This window comes from Theropithecus gelada, chromosome 11 (assembly GCF_003255815.1).
Source record: "Theropithecus gelada isolate Dixy chromosome 11, Tgel_1.0, whole genome shotgun sequence".
In the NCBI taxonomy this organism is placed as follows: Eukaryota; Metazoa; Chordata; class Mammalia; order Primates; family Cercopithecidae; genus Theropithecus; species Theropithecus gelada.
The window spans coordinates 95077361-95095010 of record NC_037679.1 but is presented as its reverse complement, the minus strand read 5'-3'; the positions used below and the strand labels follow the sequence as shown (position 1 = coordinate 95095010).

At 38.5% G+C, this 17650-nt stretch overlaps 1 non-coding gene across 1 annotated transcript; it reads right to left on the bottom strand.

Annotated features, from left to right (window-relative positions):
- Positions 1 to 219: 219 nt before the first annotated feature.
- Positions 220 to 326, bottom strand: LOC112635639. Its single transcript, XR_003121983.1, has one exon. It is a non-coding gene; the product is annotated as a U6 spliceosomal RNA (small nuclear RNA).
- Between the last annotated feature and the right edge of the window lie 17324 nt (positions 327 to 17650).

The following is a 17650-nucleotide window of genomic DNA, read 5'->3' as shown; positions in this document are numbered from 1 at the left end:
TAATAGTAATATATTCATGGTAAATTGAATGTTTTTCATTATAGGATATCCGTCTTTGTCTCCTGTAAGTTTTTCATTTAAAGTCTATTTGTTTGATATTATGTAGCCACTCTTGCTCTATTTTGGTCATTATTTAGCCAGAATCTGATTTTTTCACTTTTACCCTATATATGTCCTGATATTAAGACTTACTTTGTAATTTTCTTAATGGCTTTTTGTTAAAAAATAAAACACTTCACAAACTTGCATGTCATCGTTGCTCAAGGGCCACACATATCTTCTCTGTCTTGTTCCAACTTTAGTTTGTGTACTGCTGAAGCAAGCACTGTCAATTTTTTTTGCGTGTCTTCTGACTTTTTTATCTCTCATTTTCTCTGCCTTCCTTTGTATTACATTGATTTTTTGGAGTGACATACTTTTATTCTTTTTGCATTTTCTTTTTTCCTGTATTCTATAGATATTTTTTTTGGTCACCATGGTAATTATGTAAAGCATCTTAAAGTTATAGTAGTCTATTTTAAACTGTTAACAGCTTCAATCATATACAAACATTGTACTACTTTGCAGCTTTGCCCCCCCAACACTTTATGTTATTGGTGTCACAAGTTACATATTTATATACTGTACACCAGTTAACATGCAATTGTACCTATTTGTTGTACAGTTTTATCATTTAAAATCTATGCACCAAAATTAAGATAATACAGGTTACTCTACTTGCCCATGAATTTACCTTTGATTCTTCTTTTTGATCAAGTCTGCCATTGAACCTCTGATAAGCTTTTCAGTTCAGTTATTGTATTTTTCACTCCATAATTTCTATTTGGTTCTTTGTTATAGTGTTTTGTATATTTGTTAATAACCTCATTGTGTTGATGCACTATTTTTCTTATCTCCTTTGGTGGCATATCTGTCCCCTTGTTTAGTTTATTGAGTGTATTTATGACAATTTAAAAAATTCTTTGTCAAGCAGCTCTTAGATCTGTGTTGCTTTCGTTTTAGGACAGGTTTTATTTTGGTCTTTTGATTGGACCAATCTGTTTCTCTGTTTCTTTGTATGCCTTGTGAGATATAGATATAGGTATCTATATAGAGATATCTATATCTGTCTATATCTATATCTATCTATATATACACACACACATATATACATTTTTTCTGGGTTTTGGGCTTTTGGAAAAACAGCCACCTCTCTTAGCTTTACCAATCAACTCAGTTTGAGGTTCTGGGACCTTTGAAACCTTTTCTCATGTCTTACTTTTCTTGGTGTTGTCCTATAAAACTGCAACTCTAACATGCTGCTAGCCTTTGCTTTCAGTGCCTTCCACACTCTACTACCCGTCCCACCAGCACTGTGAGTCAGGGGAGACAGAAACCAGTTCCTCAGGCAGCCCTCAGACAAGCCCCAGCATTAGATGCGTGGTCCACTTTTTCGTTTCCATCAGGAGAGAGAATCCCTTGTATGGGGTGGTTCCTCCCAGTTGCTTCACAGCATAAAGGTGGGACATGAATGAGCATGTCAAATGTCACACATTTTTTCTATCGGTTTTTTGGGGGGGAATCCTTTCTTGGTTTTATAATGGGCTGGTGCTTCAGCTTCTCTAGTAGTCTCTAGTGTTGCCACAGCAATGAGCCTGTGGGGAAGGCAGTCCCGTAATTTCCTAATCTGCTGTCTTGCTAATGTCATCCCTTCCTTTTTTCATCTTTAAGCCTAAAGTAGATTCTCTTAGCTCATAATTAACACTTGCTCACTTTTGTATCTTTACCTTCTTGCACAAAATTATCCTCTTAATCACTTCTTTTTGTGGTCACCTTCTGGCCTCCATTGTGGCTCTTCATTTTCGACAGTTACATTGTTTTATTTTACTGTATTTTCCTGTCCACCCCAATGCCCACTGCTAACCTGGCAAAGTTCAATGTCAAAAATAGGTAATCTAGTCAACAACTTGTCTTTATTGTTCCTTGAGCTGCTCAGTTATTACCTCTACTATTACTACATTATAAATCTTAGGATTACATATAATCATTAATTCTTTGAATTTTTTAGGTTTCATATTATATTGTGTGTGTATGTGTGTGTCTGTGTTTTGTCAATTCTCTCTCACTATCTATTTATATTTTCTAGTGATAAGATATTCATAAATTCTGATATGCTTTGCTGTAAAGTGTAATTTGCATAATTATATCATCAAATGGATTCACTAGCATAAATAGAAAAAAATTATAGATCTGAATTTTCATGAGGGTTTTATATATATGTGTGTGTATATATATAAAGAGATAGAACATATATGTTTATAGGCACATTATAATAATATATAATATATATTACATATGTATATAAAATATATACACACATTAATAATTGTATAACAAGGATCTGTTGTGATAGAAGAAAATTGTGCAGGTGATTGGTTGTTGCTCTTCATACTCTAACAAGCAGGATGACCCATCAACATGTTTCATGCCATGTATGGACAAGTGAAGACTCTTCTTTGGTTGATATTTCTAGCTAGTTTATAATTTTGCACCTTATAGGCTTTTGCAAGCATCCGTTTGAAGAGAACAGCTTACCGCAAATCAGTTATTTTTGGTACGGCCATTGTGGCTTCCCAGCAGACACAGTTATGATTCAGAACTTGAAGTTATACTTGAGTGCACTAAAACACTATCTTAATCCCCTAATTACATCAGACTTCTAGTCACTCTATTGACCTTTCTAAGATACTCCCACACTTTACATTTACTTGATGAATGTTTCTTTAAATGTGGTCCATGAACCACCTGAAATAATTTTTAGCACATTCTCCATTCTAGCTAACTGTACTTTGGGAAGAAAAAGGGGCTTATTGTCGCAAGAATCTGCATTATTAACAAGTTTTCAAGTTATATTTATATATACTATAGTTTGAGATCTTTATATGCACTAAAGCTTTATATACTAAAACTTGAGAATAATTCTATAAATATATCGAATTATTCCATGCAGATGACCCAGGATATCCTTTCATAATTGTGGCAGACTCTGTGTATCCTAAAAATTTATATAAGATGTATGGCAGAACCAAATACACTAGTACCAATAAAAAGACTGCTAGTTATCAAATAGATAGTTAAGAACATTTTAACGGAATCACTAAAGAGTGGATTGTGAAAGTCACACACACATCTCACTTCATAATTATCAGTGAGCTTTAAGAAATAAGTGTGTGCTCTCATGACAGACATATAATGAAAATTTTCTTCGATGGATAAACACTTTCTGTCTTCAGGGTTCAAACGCAGAACACTGTTTCCACTGTCAAGTAATTTGAGCATCTGGTTTAATTCTGCTCCAATAATAGAAAGTGACTTTTAGGAAATCTCAGAGTTTGCTGTTTTATTTTTAACTTGTAATGTGAAAATGTCAGACTTGGAGACACTTAAAGTCTTTTTTAAAAAATTTTATTTATTTATTTATTTATTTATTATACTTCAAGTTCTAGGGTACATGTGCACAACGTGCAGGTTTGTTACCTATGTATACATGTGGCATGTTGGTGTGCTGTACCCATCAACTCGTCACTTACATTAAGTATATCTCCTAATGCTATTCCTCCCTCATGTCCCCACCCCACGACAGGCCCTGGTGTGTGGTGGTCCCCACCCTGTGTCCAAGTGTTCTCATTTTTCAATTCCCACCTATGAGTGAGAACATGCACTATTTGGTTTTCTGCCCTTGCAATAGTTTGCTCAGAATGATGGTTTCCAGCTTCATCCATGTCCCTACTAAGGACATGAACTCATCCTTTTTTATGGCTGCATAGTATTCCATGGTGTATATGTGCCGCATTTTCCAAATCCAGTCTATCACTGATGGACATTTGGGTTGGTTCCAAGTCTTTGTTATTCTGAATAGTGCCGCAATAAACATACGTGTGCATGTGACTTTATAGCAGCATGATTTATAATCCTTTGGGTGTATGCCCAGTAATGGGATGGCTGGGTCAAATGGTATTTCTAGTTCTAGATCCTTGAGGAATTGCCACACTATTTTCCACAATGGTTGAACTAGTTTACAGTCCCACCAACAGTGTAAAAGCATTCCTATTTCTCCACATTGTCTCCAGCACCTGTTGTTTCCTGACTTTTTAATGATCACCATTCTAACTGGAGTGACTTGGTATCTCATTGTGGTTTTGATTTGCATTTCTCTGATGGCCTGTGATGATGAGCATTTTTTCATGTGTCTGTTGGCTACATAAATGTCTTCTTTTGCGAAGTGTCTGTTCATATCCTTTGCCCACTTTTGGATGGGGTTATTTGATTTTTTCTTTTAAATTTGTTTAAGTTCTTTGTAGATTCTGGATATTAGCCCTTTGTCAGATGGGCTGTAAAAAGTTTCTCCCATTCTGTGGTTTGCCTGTTCACTCTGGTGGTAGTTTCTTTTGCTGTGCAGAAGCTCTCTAGTTTAATTAGATCCCATTCGTCAATTTTGGCTTTTGTTGCCATTGCTTTTGGTATTTTAGTCATGAAGTCTTTGCCCATGCCTATGTCCTGAATTGTATTGCCTAGATGTTCTTCTAGGGTTTTTATGGTTTTAGGTCTAACATTTATCTAACATTTAAGTCTTTAATTCATCTTGAATTAATTTTTGTATAAGGTGTAAGGAAGAGATCTAGTTTCAGCTTTCTACATACAGCTAGCCAATTTTCCCAGCACCATTTGTTAAATAAGGAATCCTTTCCCCATTTCTTGTTTTTGTCAGGTTTGTCAAAGATCAGATGGTTGTAGATGTGTGATATTATTCCTGAGGGCTTTGTTCTGTTCCATTGGTCTATATCTCTGTTTTGGTAGCAGTACCATGCAGTTTTGGTTACTGTAGCCTTGTAGTATAGTTTGAAGTCAGGTAGTGTGATGTCTCCAGCTTTGTTCTTTTGTCTTAGGATTGTCTTGGTAATGAGGGTTCTTTTTTGGTTCCATATGAACTTTAGGGCGGTTTTTTCCAATTCTGTGAAGAAAGTCATTGGTAGCTTAATGGGGATGGCATTGAATCTATAAATTATCTTGGGCAGTATGGCCATTTTCACGATATTGATTCTTCCAATCCATGAGCATGGAATGTTCTTCCATTTGTTTGTGTCCTTTTTTATTTCGTTGAGCAGTGGTTTGCATTTCTCCTTGAAGAGGTCCTTCACATCCCTTGTAAGTTGGATTCCTAGGTATTTTATTCTCTTTGAAGCAATTGTGAGTGGGAGTTCACTCATGATTTGGCTCTCTGTTCATCTATTATTGGTGTAGAGGAATGCTTGTGATTTTTGCACATTGATTTTGTATCCTGAGACTTTGCTGCAGTTGCTTATCAGCTTAAAGAGATTTTGGGCTGAGATGATGGGGTTTTCTAAACATACATCTGCAAACCAGTACAATTTGACTTTCTCTTTTCTTAATCGAATACTCTTTATTTCTTTCTCCTGCCTGATTGCCCTGGCCAGAACTTCCAACACTATGTTGAATAGGAGTGGTGAGAGAGGACATCCCTGTCTTGTGCCAGTTTTCAAAGGGAATGCTTCCAGTTTTTGATATTGGCTGTGGATCTGTCATAACCAGCTCTTATTATTTTGAGTTATGGCCCATCAATACCTAGTTTATTGAGAGTTTCTAGCATGAAGGGCTGTTGAATTTTGTCAAAGGCCTTTTCTTCATCTATTGAGATAAACATGTGGTTTTTGTCTTTGGTTCTGTTTATATGATGGATTACATTGATTGATTTGCATATGTTGAACCAGCCTTGCATCCCAGGGCTGAAGCCCACTTGATCATGGTGAATAAGCTTTTTGATGTGCTGCTGGATTCCATTTGCCAGTATTTTATTGAGGATTTTTACATTGATATTCATCAGGTATATTGGCCTAAAATTCTCTTTTTTTGTTGTGTCTCTGCCAGGCTTTGGTATCAGGATGATGCTGGCCTCCTAAAATGAGTTAGGGAGGATTCCCTCTTTTTCTGTTGATTGGAACAGTTTCAAAAGGAATGGTACCAGCTCCTATTTGTACCTCTGGTAGAAAGTGGCTGTGAATCCGTCTGGTCCTGGAATTTTTTTGGTTGGTAGGCTATTAATTATTGCCTCAATTTCAGAGCCTGTTATTGGTCTATTCAGGGATTCAACTTCTTCTTGATTTAGTCTTGGGAGGGTGTATGTGTTAGGGAATGTAACCATTTCTTCTACATTTTCTAGTTAATTTGTGCAGAGGTATTTATAGCATTCTGTGATGGTAGTTTGTATTTCTGTGGGCTTAGTGGTGATATCCTCTTTACCATTTTTTATTGTGTCTATTTGATTCTTCTCTCTTTTCTTCTTTATTAGTCTTGCTAGTGGTCTATCTATTTTGTTGATCTTTTCAAAAAACCAGCTCCTTGATTCATTGATTTTTTTGAGGGGTTTTTCGTGTCTCTATCTCCAGTTCTGCTCTGATCTTAACGTTTCTTGTCCTCTGCTAACTTTTTAATGTGTTTGCTCTTGCTTCTCTGGTTGTTTCAATTGTGATGTTAGGGTGTCAATTTTAGATCTTTCCTGCTTTCTCTTGTGGGCATTTAGTGCTATAAAGTTCCCTCTACACACTGCTTTGAATGTGTCCCAGACATTCTGGTATGTTGTGTCTTTGTTTTCATTGGTTTCCAAGAACATCTTTATTTCTGCCTTCATTTCGTTATGTACCCAGTAGTCACTCAGGAGTAGGTTGCTCAGTTTCCATGTAGTTGAGTGGTTTTGAGTAAGTTTCTTAATCCTGAGTTCTAGCTTAATTGCTCTGTGGTCTGAGAGACAGTTTGTTATGATTTCTGTTCTTTTACATTTGCTGAGGAGTACTTTACTTCCAATCACGTGGTCAATTTTGGAATAAGTGCGATGTGCTGAGCAGAATGTATATTCTGTTGATTTGGGGTGGAGAGTTCTGTAGATGTCTATTAGGTCTGCTTGGTGCAGAGCTGAGTTCAATTCCTGGATATCCCTGTTAACCTTCTGTCTTGTTGGTCTGTCTAATGTTGACAGTGGGGTGTTAAAATTTCCCATTATTATTGTGTGGGAGTCTAAGTCTCTTTGCAGGTCTTTAAGGGCTTGCTTTATGAATCTGGGTGCTCCTGTATTGGGTACGTATATATTTAGGATAGTTAACTCTTCTTGTTGAATTGATCCTTTTCCATTATGTAATGGCCTTCTTTGTCTCTTTTGATCTTTGTTGGTTTAAAGTCTGTTTTATCAGAGACTAGGATTGCAAGCCCTCCTTTTTTTTGTTTTTCATTTCCTTGGTATATCTTCCTCCATCCCTTTATTTTGAGCCTATGTGTGTCTCTGCATGTGAGATGGGTCTTCTGAATATAGCACACTGACGGGTCTTGATTCTTTATCCAATTTGCCAGTCTGTGTCTTTTAATTGGAGCATTCAGCCAATTTACATTTAAGGTTAATATTGTTATGTGTGAATTTGATCCTATCATTATGATGTTAGCTGGTTATTTTGCTTGTTAGTTGATGCAGTTTCTTCCTAGCATCGATGGGCTTTACAATTTGGCATGTTTTTGCAGTGGCTGGTACCGCTTGTTCCTTTCCGTGTTTAGTATTTTCTTCAGGAGCCCTTATAAGGCAGGTCTGGTGGTGACAAAACCTCTCAGCATTTGTTTGTCTGTAAAGGATTTTATTTCTCCTTCACTTATGAAGCTTAGTTTGGCCGGATATGAAATTCTGGGTTCATATGAAGTTCTTTTCATTAAGAATGTTGAATATTGGCCTCCACTCTCTTTTGGCTTGTAGAGTTTCTGCCAAGAGATCTGCTGTTGGTCTGATGGGCTTCCCTTTGTGGGTAACCCAACCTTTCTTTCTTGCTGCCCTTAACATTTTTTCCTTCATTTCAGCTTTGGTGAATCAGACAGTTACATGTCTTGGAGTTGCTCTTCTCAAGGAATATCTTTGTGGCATTCTCTGTATTTCCTAAATTTGAATGTTGGCCTGCCTTGCTAGGTCAGAGAAGTTCTCCTGGATAGTGTCCTGAAGAGTGTTTTTCAACTTAGTTCCATTCTCCCTGTTACTTTCAGGTACACCAATCAGACATAGATTTGGTCTTTTCACATAGTCCCATATTTCTTGGAGGCTTTGTTCATTTCTCTTTACTCTTTTTTCTCTAAACGTCTCTTCTCACTTCATTTCATTCATTTGATCTTCAATCACTGTTACCCTTTCTTCCACTTGATCAAATCGGCTACTGAAGCTTGTGCATGCATCGTGTAGTTCTTGTACCATGGTTTTCAGCTCCATCGGGTCATTTAATGTCTTCTCTACACTGTTTATTCTAGTTAGCCATTCGTCTAAACTTTTTTCAAGGTTTTAGCTTCTTTGAGATTGGTTCAAATATCCTCCTTTAGCTCAGAGAAGTTTCTTATTACCAATCGTCTGAAGACTTCTTCTCTCAATTCGTCAAAGTCATTCTCCATCCAGCTTTGTTCTGTTGCTTGTGAGGGGATGCATTCCTTTGGAGGAGAAGAGGCACTCTCATTTTTAGAATTTTCAGCTTTTCTGCTCTGGTTTCTCCCCATCTTTGTGGTTTTATCTACCTTTGGTCTTTGATGATAGTGACGTACAGATGGAGTTTTGGTGTGGATGTCCTTTCTGTTTGTTAGTTTTCCTTCTAACATTCAGGACCCTCAGTTGCAGGTCTATTGCAGTTTGCTCGGGGTCCACTCCAAACCTCACCAGCTGAGGCTGCAGAACAGCAGGCAAATGTTGCTGCCTAATCCTTCCTCTGGAACCTTTGTCTCATAGGGGCACCCGGCTGTATGAGGTGTCAGTCGGCCGCTAGTGGGAGATGTCTCCTAGTTAGGCCACTTGGGGGTCAGGGACCCACTAGAGGAGGCAGTCTGTTTGTTCTCAGATCTCATGCTCCATGCTGGGAGAATCACTACTCTCTTCAAAGCTGTCAGACAGGGACATTTAAGTCTGCAGAAGTTTCTGCTGCCTTTTGTTCAGCTATGCCCTGCCCCCAGAGGTGGAGTCTACAGAGGCAGGCAGGCCTCCTTGCTCTGCAGTGGGCTCCACCCAGTTCGAGTTCCTGGCAACTTTGTTTACCTACTCAAGCCTCAGCCATGGCAAACGCCCCTCCCCCAGACTCGCTGCCACCTTGCAGTTTGATCTCAGGCTACTGTGCTAGCAGTCAGCGAGCCTCCGTGGGCATGGGAACCTCTGAGCCAAGTGCAAGATATAATCTCCTGGTGTGCCATTTGCTAAGACCGTCGGAAAAGTGCAGTATTAGGGTGGGAGTGTCCTGATTTTCCAGGTACCGTCTGTCATGGCTTCCCTTGGCTAGGAAAGGGAATTCCCTGACCCCTTGTGCTTCCCAGGTGAGGTGATACCCCACCCTGCTCTGTGGACTGCATCCGCTGTCTGACAAGCCCCAGTGAGATGAACCCAGTGCCTCAGTTGGAAATGCAGAAAACACCTGTCTTCTGCATCACTCACGCTGGGAGCTCTAGACTGGAGCTGTTCTTATTCGGCCATCTTGGAACCTCCCCGCAACTGTCCTCCCTAATCTTTTAGTATGCCGATGGGTTCTCTACCTGGCCTGTACCTTGTTGCCTGTTCCTTTATTCTACATGTGATGACAAGAAAAGAAGATGGAGCCTCCATGTTGAACATGCCTGGCCCTCAGGTAGCCCTTTTCTAGTGTCACAGTGGCTGGCATTCATCTGTACAAGCTTCCAGCTTGCTCATCTATGTCTGCGTCTCGATTTCTCAGGCTGCTCTTCATTAGAAAAGATTTTTTTGGCTGCTTCTTGTTAAAATGGAAAATTCTGCCTATGATTCTGTTGTCCTTACTATCTGCCTAAATCATTTCTTTCTATGTTCTGTATCACTGGCTTCCCCCTACCTACCAAGTTGCTGTTAAAAACTGCTCCCTGAATGCTCTAAGAGACTGATTTGAGTTTTGAATAAAACTCTGGACTCCCACACAGCTGGCTCTGCATGAGTTACTCTTTCTCTATTGCAATTTCCCTGTCTTGATAAATTGGCTGTGTCTAAGCATTGGGCAAGATGAACCTTTTGGGTGGTTACATTCTCACTGTTGTAATTTTTCAAAGGTAATTTCAGTCATGCCACCATCAGTGTAGGCCTCACCTGGGAGATTGTTAGAAATGTAGAATCCTGGACCCAGTGAATATGAATCTTCAGTTTTAAAAGATCTCCAGGTAATTCACAGATGCATTAAAGTTTTAGAACTACTGCTATAAGTGACATGGCTTCTTGATAAGATATTTTCTGATTTTCAATCTGAGATCCCCTGGGCTGCCTACCTGGATGTGTGGATAAGGGTTGAGGAAAGAGATGAACATTGGTGTTTCTCTTCAACAGTTTGAATTTGATGTTTGCACATTTCAATGTAGTTGTATATTTTTAAAAATGGAGAAGTTATTTCCAGAGTGAAATTTTGTATTCACCTGGAAAATCCATTTCAACTATCTGAGTTAATTTACCAACGGTTCCCAGAAGAGGGCGCTGCAATGCCTTTCTTTTTTTGTCCGTACACCTGTGTAGTGATGTCAGAAAGTAATTGGTAAAATGTTTAAATCCACCTTATTTCATTGGATGTACCAATACTTGTACTTGCTAAGTAGCTATTCTTTTCTTTACTTTGTAGATGAGTAGAGAGGAAGACTGAACTGTTTCCCAACTCCCAAATTCAGGTTTCTTTCAAAATCTACAGTACCACTGGGGACTGTTATACCAGGACACACGGAGGCGAAGAACTAAAGCAAAATACTGTCTGCTTCACAGTTTTGCCTAAGACTGGGCTTAATTCTTAAAAAGGTAGCTCTGCTCTTGGTTGAGCGGTCTGGCTAAATTCAAGTAGATTAAACCAATGTTTATTGTGTTGCTTTGCTACACAATAAACTAAGAGCCTTTTAGCTGCTTTCCATACAAAATGTTATCCATATTGCTTAGACTTTGCAAACATAAATAAAATATTCTATTATGTGTTTTGCAAGAATTTTGAAGGTGAGTTAATGTCAAGGTACCTCTGAACAATATTTTGTACATGTATAGGATGAACAGGACTTCCTTGATGTTCCCCTCAACTTTACTAAACTTTAGACAGATTTCTTCCGGACTTATTGCTCCTTTACTTCTCTTTTCTTAGATTGTTTACTTTATAAAACTTCCCGCTCTAAATTCTTTCTCTTCTTATTTCAGATTTAAATTTTTCTCAAGCCTTTTGTCACTTTTGCAACCCAGAAATAGCTTTCTCAAAGACCTGGGAGCCATTTCTTTGAAAAATAATCATCAAGAAAAATAGTTCCCTTATCTTCCCATCTCTGTGGGAGGGTAGTACTCTAACTTCCATATGTGCCAGTTAGCAAATACAGATGGTCTAATCATGTTGACCCACATTCCCCACTAACATTCTCCAGAACTTTTTCACTAGCATTCCCTAGCCTTTGCAAACTCTCCTGTCTTTTGTTCAACAGATTTGAATACAGTCTCTCTTTCCTATTGGAACAGGCTTGACACCTATTGCAGCAATTTTGAATAAAGTCTTCTTTGCCTATTTAACTTTGTCCAGTGCAATTTTTCTTTGAGAATAGCTTATTGAGATGCAAATACAATAAGGTTATTGTATTAGCTACTTGCATACTACTGGCATTCTTTATGGCTCATTATTAGAAAATAATCAGTGTAATTGAGGAATATGGATGTTTTTCCTCTACAACTGAAACCACTGAAAAGTAATCCTATAGACATAGTAGCCCCTGTTCAATGTTTTTCCCTTGTATCTTCCTAAAATGCATTATTCTACTGTTCTTCCTACTTCAAGGACCACAGTGTCTCATTTGCTGACTTTTCATGTGTTTTCCTCTAAATGCGAAATTAAGATGTTATTCTTGGCTCACTTCACTTCTCTATTTACACAGGTACAGACATGTAGATTAACAGATCTCATTGTCACTTCCACAGTTACCCTTCTGCAAACCTGTTCCACCTAGCAGTCAGAGTTATCTTCTAAAATATAAAAATGTAAAAGTATCGTTTCTCTGCTTGAAGTCCTTCAATAGCTCTTTATTGCAGTTAGAGAAAAAATGGTACTCAAATCCTTCTCACTGTTTTACAAGGTCCAATACAATCTAGCGTCTTTCTATGCCCTCAACCTCAACCTTCACCACTCATCCTTCTTCACTTCTGCCTCCACTGCCATGTTGATCATATTAGATCCACAAGAACTTCTTTCCATTCCTAGCACATGCCACGTTCTCCTTCCTTAGACCCTTTGCTCCTGCTGTTCCCAAGGGAAGGAATGCTCATTCCTCAGATCTATTTTGGTTATGACAGCTGAAAGTTTTTCCCCAAAGATCTGGAACAAAACATGGATGGCTACTCTCATCACTCTTATTCAACATAGTACTAGAAATCCAGCCCAAGCAATTAGACAAGAGGAAAAAAATACAGAAAAAAATCTAAATTTTCTGTATTTCTAAATGTAGAAAGGAGGAAATCAAATGTTCCTGTTTTCTGATGACATAATTTTATATATAGAAAACTGGAAAGTCCACCAAAAACTCTCAGAAGAGATACAAGAACTTAGTAAATTTGCAAGATACAATATTAAGACAGAAAAAAATCTGTAATATTTATATACACACACAATATACTAGCTGAAAGCAAAATGAAGAAGGCAATCCCATCTGCAATAGCTACACACACACACAAATCTAGGAATAAATTTAACCGAGGAAGTGAAAAATCTCTGTGCTGTAGGAAAATCCAGGTTCTTGTCACATGACTAAGATAATTTAGGCATGAGGACACATTGTAGGGTGAGTAGGGCAGAGTTTATTGGTTGAAAAAGAAAAAAAAAATGGGAAACAGGGACTCTCAGCAAAGTGACAGTCCTGCTACGAACTTTCCTGCTTTGCAGATTGACTCCTTTGTTACCACCCAGGAACAGGAGAGGCTAGGCTCCTCCCCCTTGTAAACAGTGCTAACGTCCCAGGGCTCCACCCCATCCTCCCAGTGCACAGGATGGACAGAGGTTCTCAGGAGACCCCTTTTGAGGTGGCTATCTCATTCCCACTCTGAAGTACATCGAACTGCCCTTAGAATAAGGATAAGGATAAAGGAGAAGACCAATCTTAACTGCCTCCTGCCGACGGGGGCGCTGTTTTGGGGGAAATGGCAGTCAGATCTCCCTCAAAGGCCTCTCTAAGGGTCCCTGGCAGAAGGTGCCATTGTTCGAGGCTCCAGTTGCATGACTGGAGTTTGACTGCCTGAAGGAGAGAAGAGACAAACCAGGTTAATAGAAAACATGTATCAAAACGAAACAAGGGGGTGGGTGAAGACAGCTCAAAAATCCTGAGGCCTTTTACCAGTTTGCACAGGGAGACGGAGGGGGTGGGGGACAAAAGCTGAACTGGTAAGGAAACTTACTTTTTTGCGGGCCTGTCATGCTCCTGGGCCCCCTTCCCCTGAGCCCAATCCTAAGCCAACCAATCTAAGGTTTGGGAAATTAACTCTTCCCAGTTTGGAGGATGCATCTGAGGGGAGTGTCCCATAGTATGGAGACACAATTACTTATCATTAAAGAGAGGACAGAGGAGGAAAAAGGAAAAAAGGAAGGTGTTTTTTCAAAGGAGTCCCAGGGATTCAAGAGGCATTTGAAAGGGATACAGACTGAAGATGAATGGCTACTCATCTAGAAAGAGGGGAGTCAGTGCCTCTGATTCCTTTGTCTTCCTAGCAAATACACAGGATACATGAGGGAGGAAGAGTGAGGTGTTCCTCTTTCTTTCCTCCATCCTTGTATCCCTGAGACTTGGTGACCATGACCAGTGGCCATGGGTGTTAAAGTGACTTTCACCCATGTTAACAGGGGGGCCTAAGAGGTGGGAGTATCCATTCTTACCCATGTATGCTCTATCTCCCCTTCTGTCAGTAGCCTTTGAATTCCCTAGACCTCATTTATGCCATGGATACTAGTCTAGCCTTTATCCACGAAACTGGAAGCTTGGCTTAATCAGCAAGAATCAGCCACACTCACCTGCATTATGCCTTTTAAGTTCCGTTATCATCTGTCTCTGGATCCCTCAGACCCAGTTTTCTTTCCTAGGGCTTTGACTCAAAGCTTGGAATTGAGTTTGGGACAAAAATGTGTCTTGGAGTGGGTTGCATGGGTTCCTTATCATAAACCAAATGCTAAGGTGAAGCTGTGGAATTGGGTCTTCTTCCAACAAGGGAGAGAAAGGGATGTCTAGTGACATGCCTAGAAAACTGGTGGCTATAGTTATGCTTCCTAAGATTTGGGTGCATGGTGCTTGGCTTTGATTAGCTCCCTTGGTCTTACTCCCCCACTGCCCCCTCAAAAAATAACTACAAAAAAAAAACCCCTGGTTGATGGGCAACCTATTTATTCCCATCACCTGGCAGGATTTGCAGGATAATTGCTCAGAACTAGAATACTGATCCAGATTTCTACGTGACGCATCCCATTTGTTCTTTCTGAGCTGCACACAGAGATCACTGGTTAGTTCACAGGAACAAGCAGGGTTAGTCTGAAAATGTAGGCAAAAACTGAAAAACAACTAATGAGTTTAGAATTTTAAGATAAATTTATGATAAATTTTGAAACATAATTTCTCTCTCTCCAGTCCTTGTTTTTGTTAAAAACACAAATCACGATAGGACTGAGTTGTTTGCAAAATAGAATTTAGTCTTATACTTGGCCTGATTATTTGCATGAAGTGCAGCAAAAATAATCATTTCTACATAGGCCTTTTAGATTGGCTTTGATGGAATGCTGTTCGACAAGTAATCTCAAATAAAATATTTTAAAGCCAAACCCAGACATGGATTTGTATCTTCAAATACCTGTGAGTTGGGTAATCTCTTGCCTTAAGGTTCCAAGACAAACTTGGAGCTCCAGGGCCTGTTAGAAAGTGACATTCTTTACTGATCATAGATTATGAATCTTGTACAGGAACTTCATAGACAAGGCTATATGAAATCAGTTTCCCCAAGGGCCTTTTTTTTTTTTTCCTTGAGACAGACTCTTGCTCTTGTTGCCCAGGCTGGAGTGCAATGGCGCAATCTTGGTTCACCGCAACCGCTGCCTCCCGGCTTCAAGCGATTCTCCTGCCTCAGCCTCCTGAGTAGCTGGGATTACAGGCATGCACCACCATGCATGGCAAATTTTGTATTTTTAGTGGAGATGGGGTTTCTCCATGTTTGTCAGGCTGGTCTCGAACTCCTGACCTCAGGTGATCTACCTACCTTGGCCTCCCAGAGTGCTGGGATTACAGGCGTGAGCCATCGCATCTGGCCTTCCCCAATGGACTTTCATTGGCTCTGCAAGTTGAGCTTGACTCCTTAAAGAGAAGCATACCCATCCAATCAAAGCCTTGGTAAAACAGCCAGTTTTTTCAATTGCATCCTGTTGCAAAAGAAAATGGATTTTTATTTCACTGATGCAAACAAGTATATTGCCATAAGTTAAGAATACTCACAGATAGTTTCCAGATTCTACAGGAACCAGGCAGAGAGAAGCAAACATGTTCCAAATTTTGCTCACAGGCATATACCCTACTCAATTGTTAAAGGCTATGAATAGTTCAAAATATGTTTTCTTGAGTCTAAAAAACAAAACAAGGATCAGAAATATCCAAGCAAAAGTGTAAAAGGTTGCTTCATTTTTTTGAGTTCACTCAGTTAACTCTTATTTTGCTTGATATTCATGAACATTTTAGCTCTTCATGAGTTCTGTATATTTTTCCTTTATTCCAATGTCACAATTCCCAAAGGTATCAGAAACCTGTATCTGAGAGCACTTGTAAAAGTTCTATAGCTTATTATAAACCATCTTATGAAAAAGATTAAAACAAGACAACAATTGTCTGTGAATAACAATATGTCCAGGGTAGTTACAGTTAGAAACACAGTTGACAAAGTTTGGTTATCTCTGTGGTTTACAATAACTTAACATAACAACCTTAATTATGATTGATAGCATATACTTTAGACATTAGACTTTTAAAAATTCCATACAATTTTTGAACGTATACTAGTATTATTCACCAAAATATGACCTAAAGAAGATTGACTACCATTCTGGCAATCCCATGTACCTAAACATGTCACATAATCCTGTTTACCTTTCTTTTCTGAGCACTTCAGGGGCCCTCTGAAGTATCTGAAAAGCCAGGTATCAGGAAAGACAATTTTGAAACTGAAGTTTGATTTTAGAGAGCCTGTTAAATATATTAGAGGCTTAAAATACTTGCTGTTATGAAATAGAATTCTGGATTACCATAAGCTACTTATTTTGCTGAAATAATGACTAAGAATTTTTTTAAAAGAAAAAACCTTGTATAACCCTTTTATACAAATTTTGCTGAAGGGCAGATTAGTGCCTTAAGGATACCTTGCTGTGCTTTTATTTCAATACTCAATTTACAGAAAAATTATATAATAATTTTTGAAGTTATTCAATATGTTCACACAGATAATTTTTTGCAAGATTAACTTTTACAATCCTTCCACCAGTTGTTTGAACTTTTAGCTTTATCTTATCTGATTTAAAACAAATCTTCAACCCTTGGCAGGAATTTACATTTTTATGATTTCTTATAAACTTTTATTAAAACACATTTCACTGTTCTTACACACCTTGCATGTAAATCTATTTCCAATAGTCTCAATTGCATGCCATAATGGTAACTTTTAGCAATTTTTAACTTTAACGTAAAACCTGGTAAGTTGTTTTGATTATGTGCTAGGTGCAGCCAAGGTTTGACTCCTTCGAGCATAATTAAGGGCGTGTTTAGTTCCATATGTCCCCAGGCCTTACCAATTGTGAAGTCAGCAAATTGAAAAGTTCTCAAAAACCAAAAAAGCAGTTTATGACCTTAAAATATTTAGCCAACCTAGTATCTGACCTGCATAATGTGGTCCACCTATTTACATTCTGATGACATCTGCTTTTTACCAATAATCGTTAAGGCTTTTTTTATTTCTCCAAGATCAAAGTTACATGAACTGAAAGGTACCACAGCTTTTTATCTTCTCTTTTATAAAATATTTGATCCAAGTGCTTGTCTTCCTTTAGACGAAATTAATTAGAGCTCTTTTTTTGGTATGAACATCACACACACAACACATATATAATTACACAGACAGGTAAAAGATAATCCAATCCCCATAAAATCTTTCATTTGCCAATCTCCTAACTGGCTTATTGGCCTCTGGGTGTTTTTAATTTATGGGGTCCATGAGAAAAACAGAGGTCTCGCCCCTCTCATGCACACATTAAAAGTGGCAAAGCGAAATGCAGAAAAAATAATTCAGTTGACCAAGAAAAACCTTTTTCCAGCAAAAAAAGGTCCAAGAAAAGGGAAACCTAAAGGCCTTTTAAATATGACCCTAACTCGGATATCCACTTTTAATTAAGCTGAGCACTCCTTAAGAAAATCCTCTTAACTCCCTTATTATCTGAATTTAGCCACACCAAGTGGCAGTATTTCTGACTTTCAAACTCTGCTAAATGCTCAGAGAAAGGAAAATCCAAGGCAGTTCGTGGAGAGAAATGGAATCAACAGATAGCAAAAGGTCACGCAGATATGAAACCAGACAAGACTCATT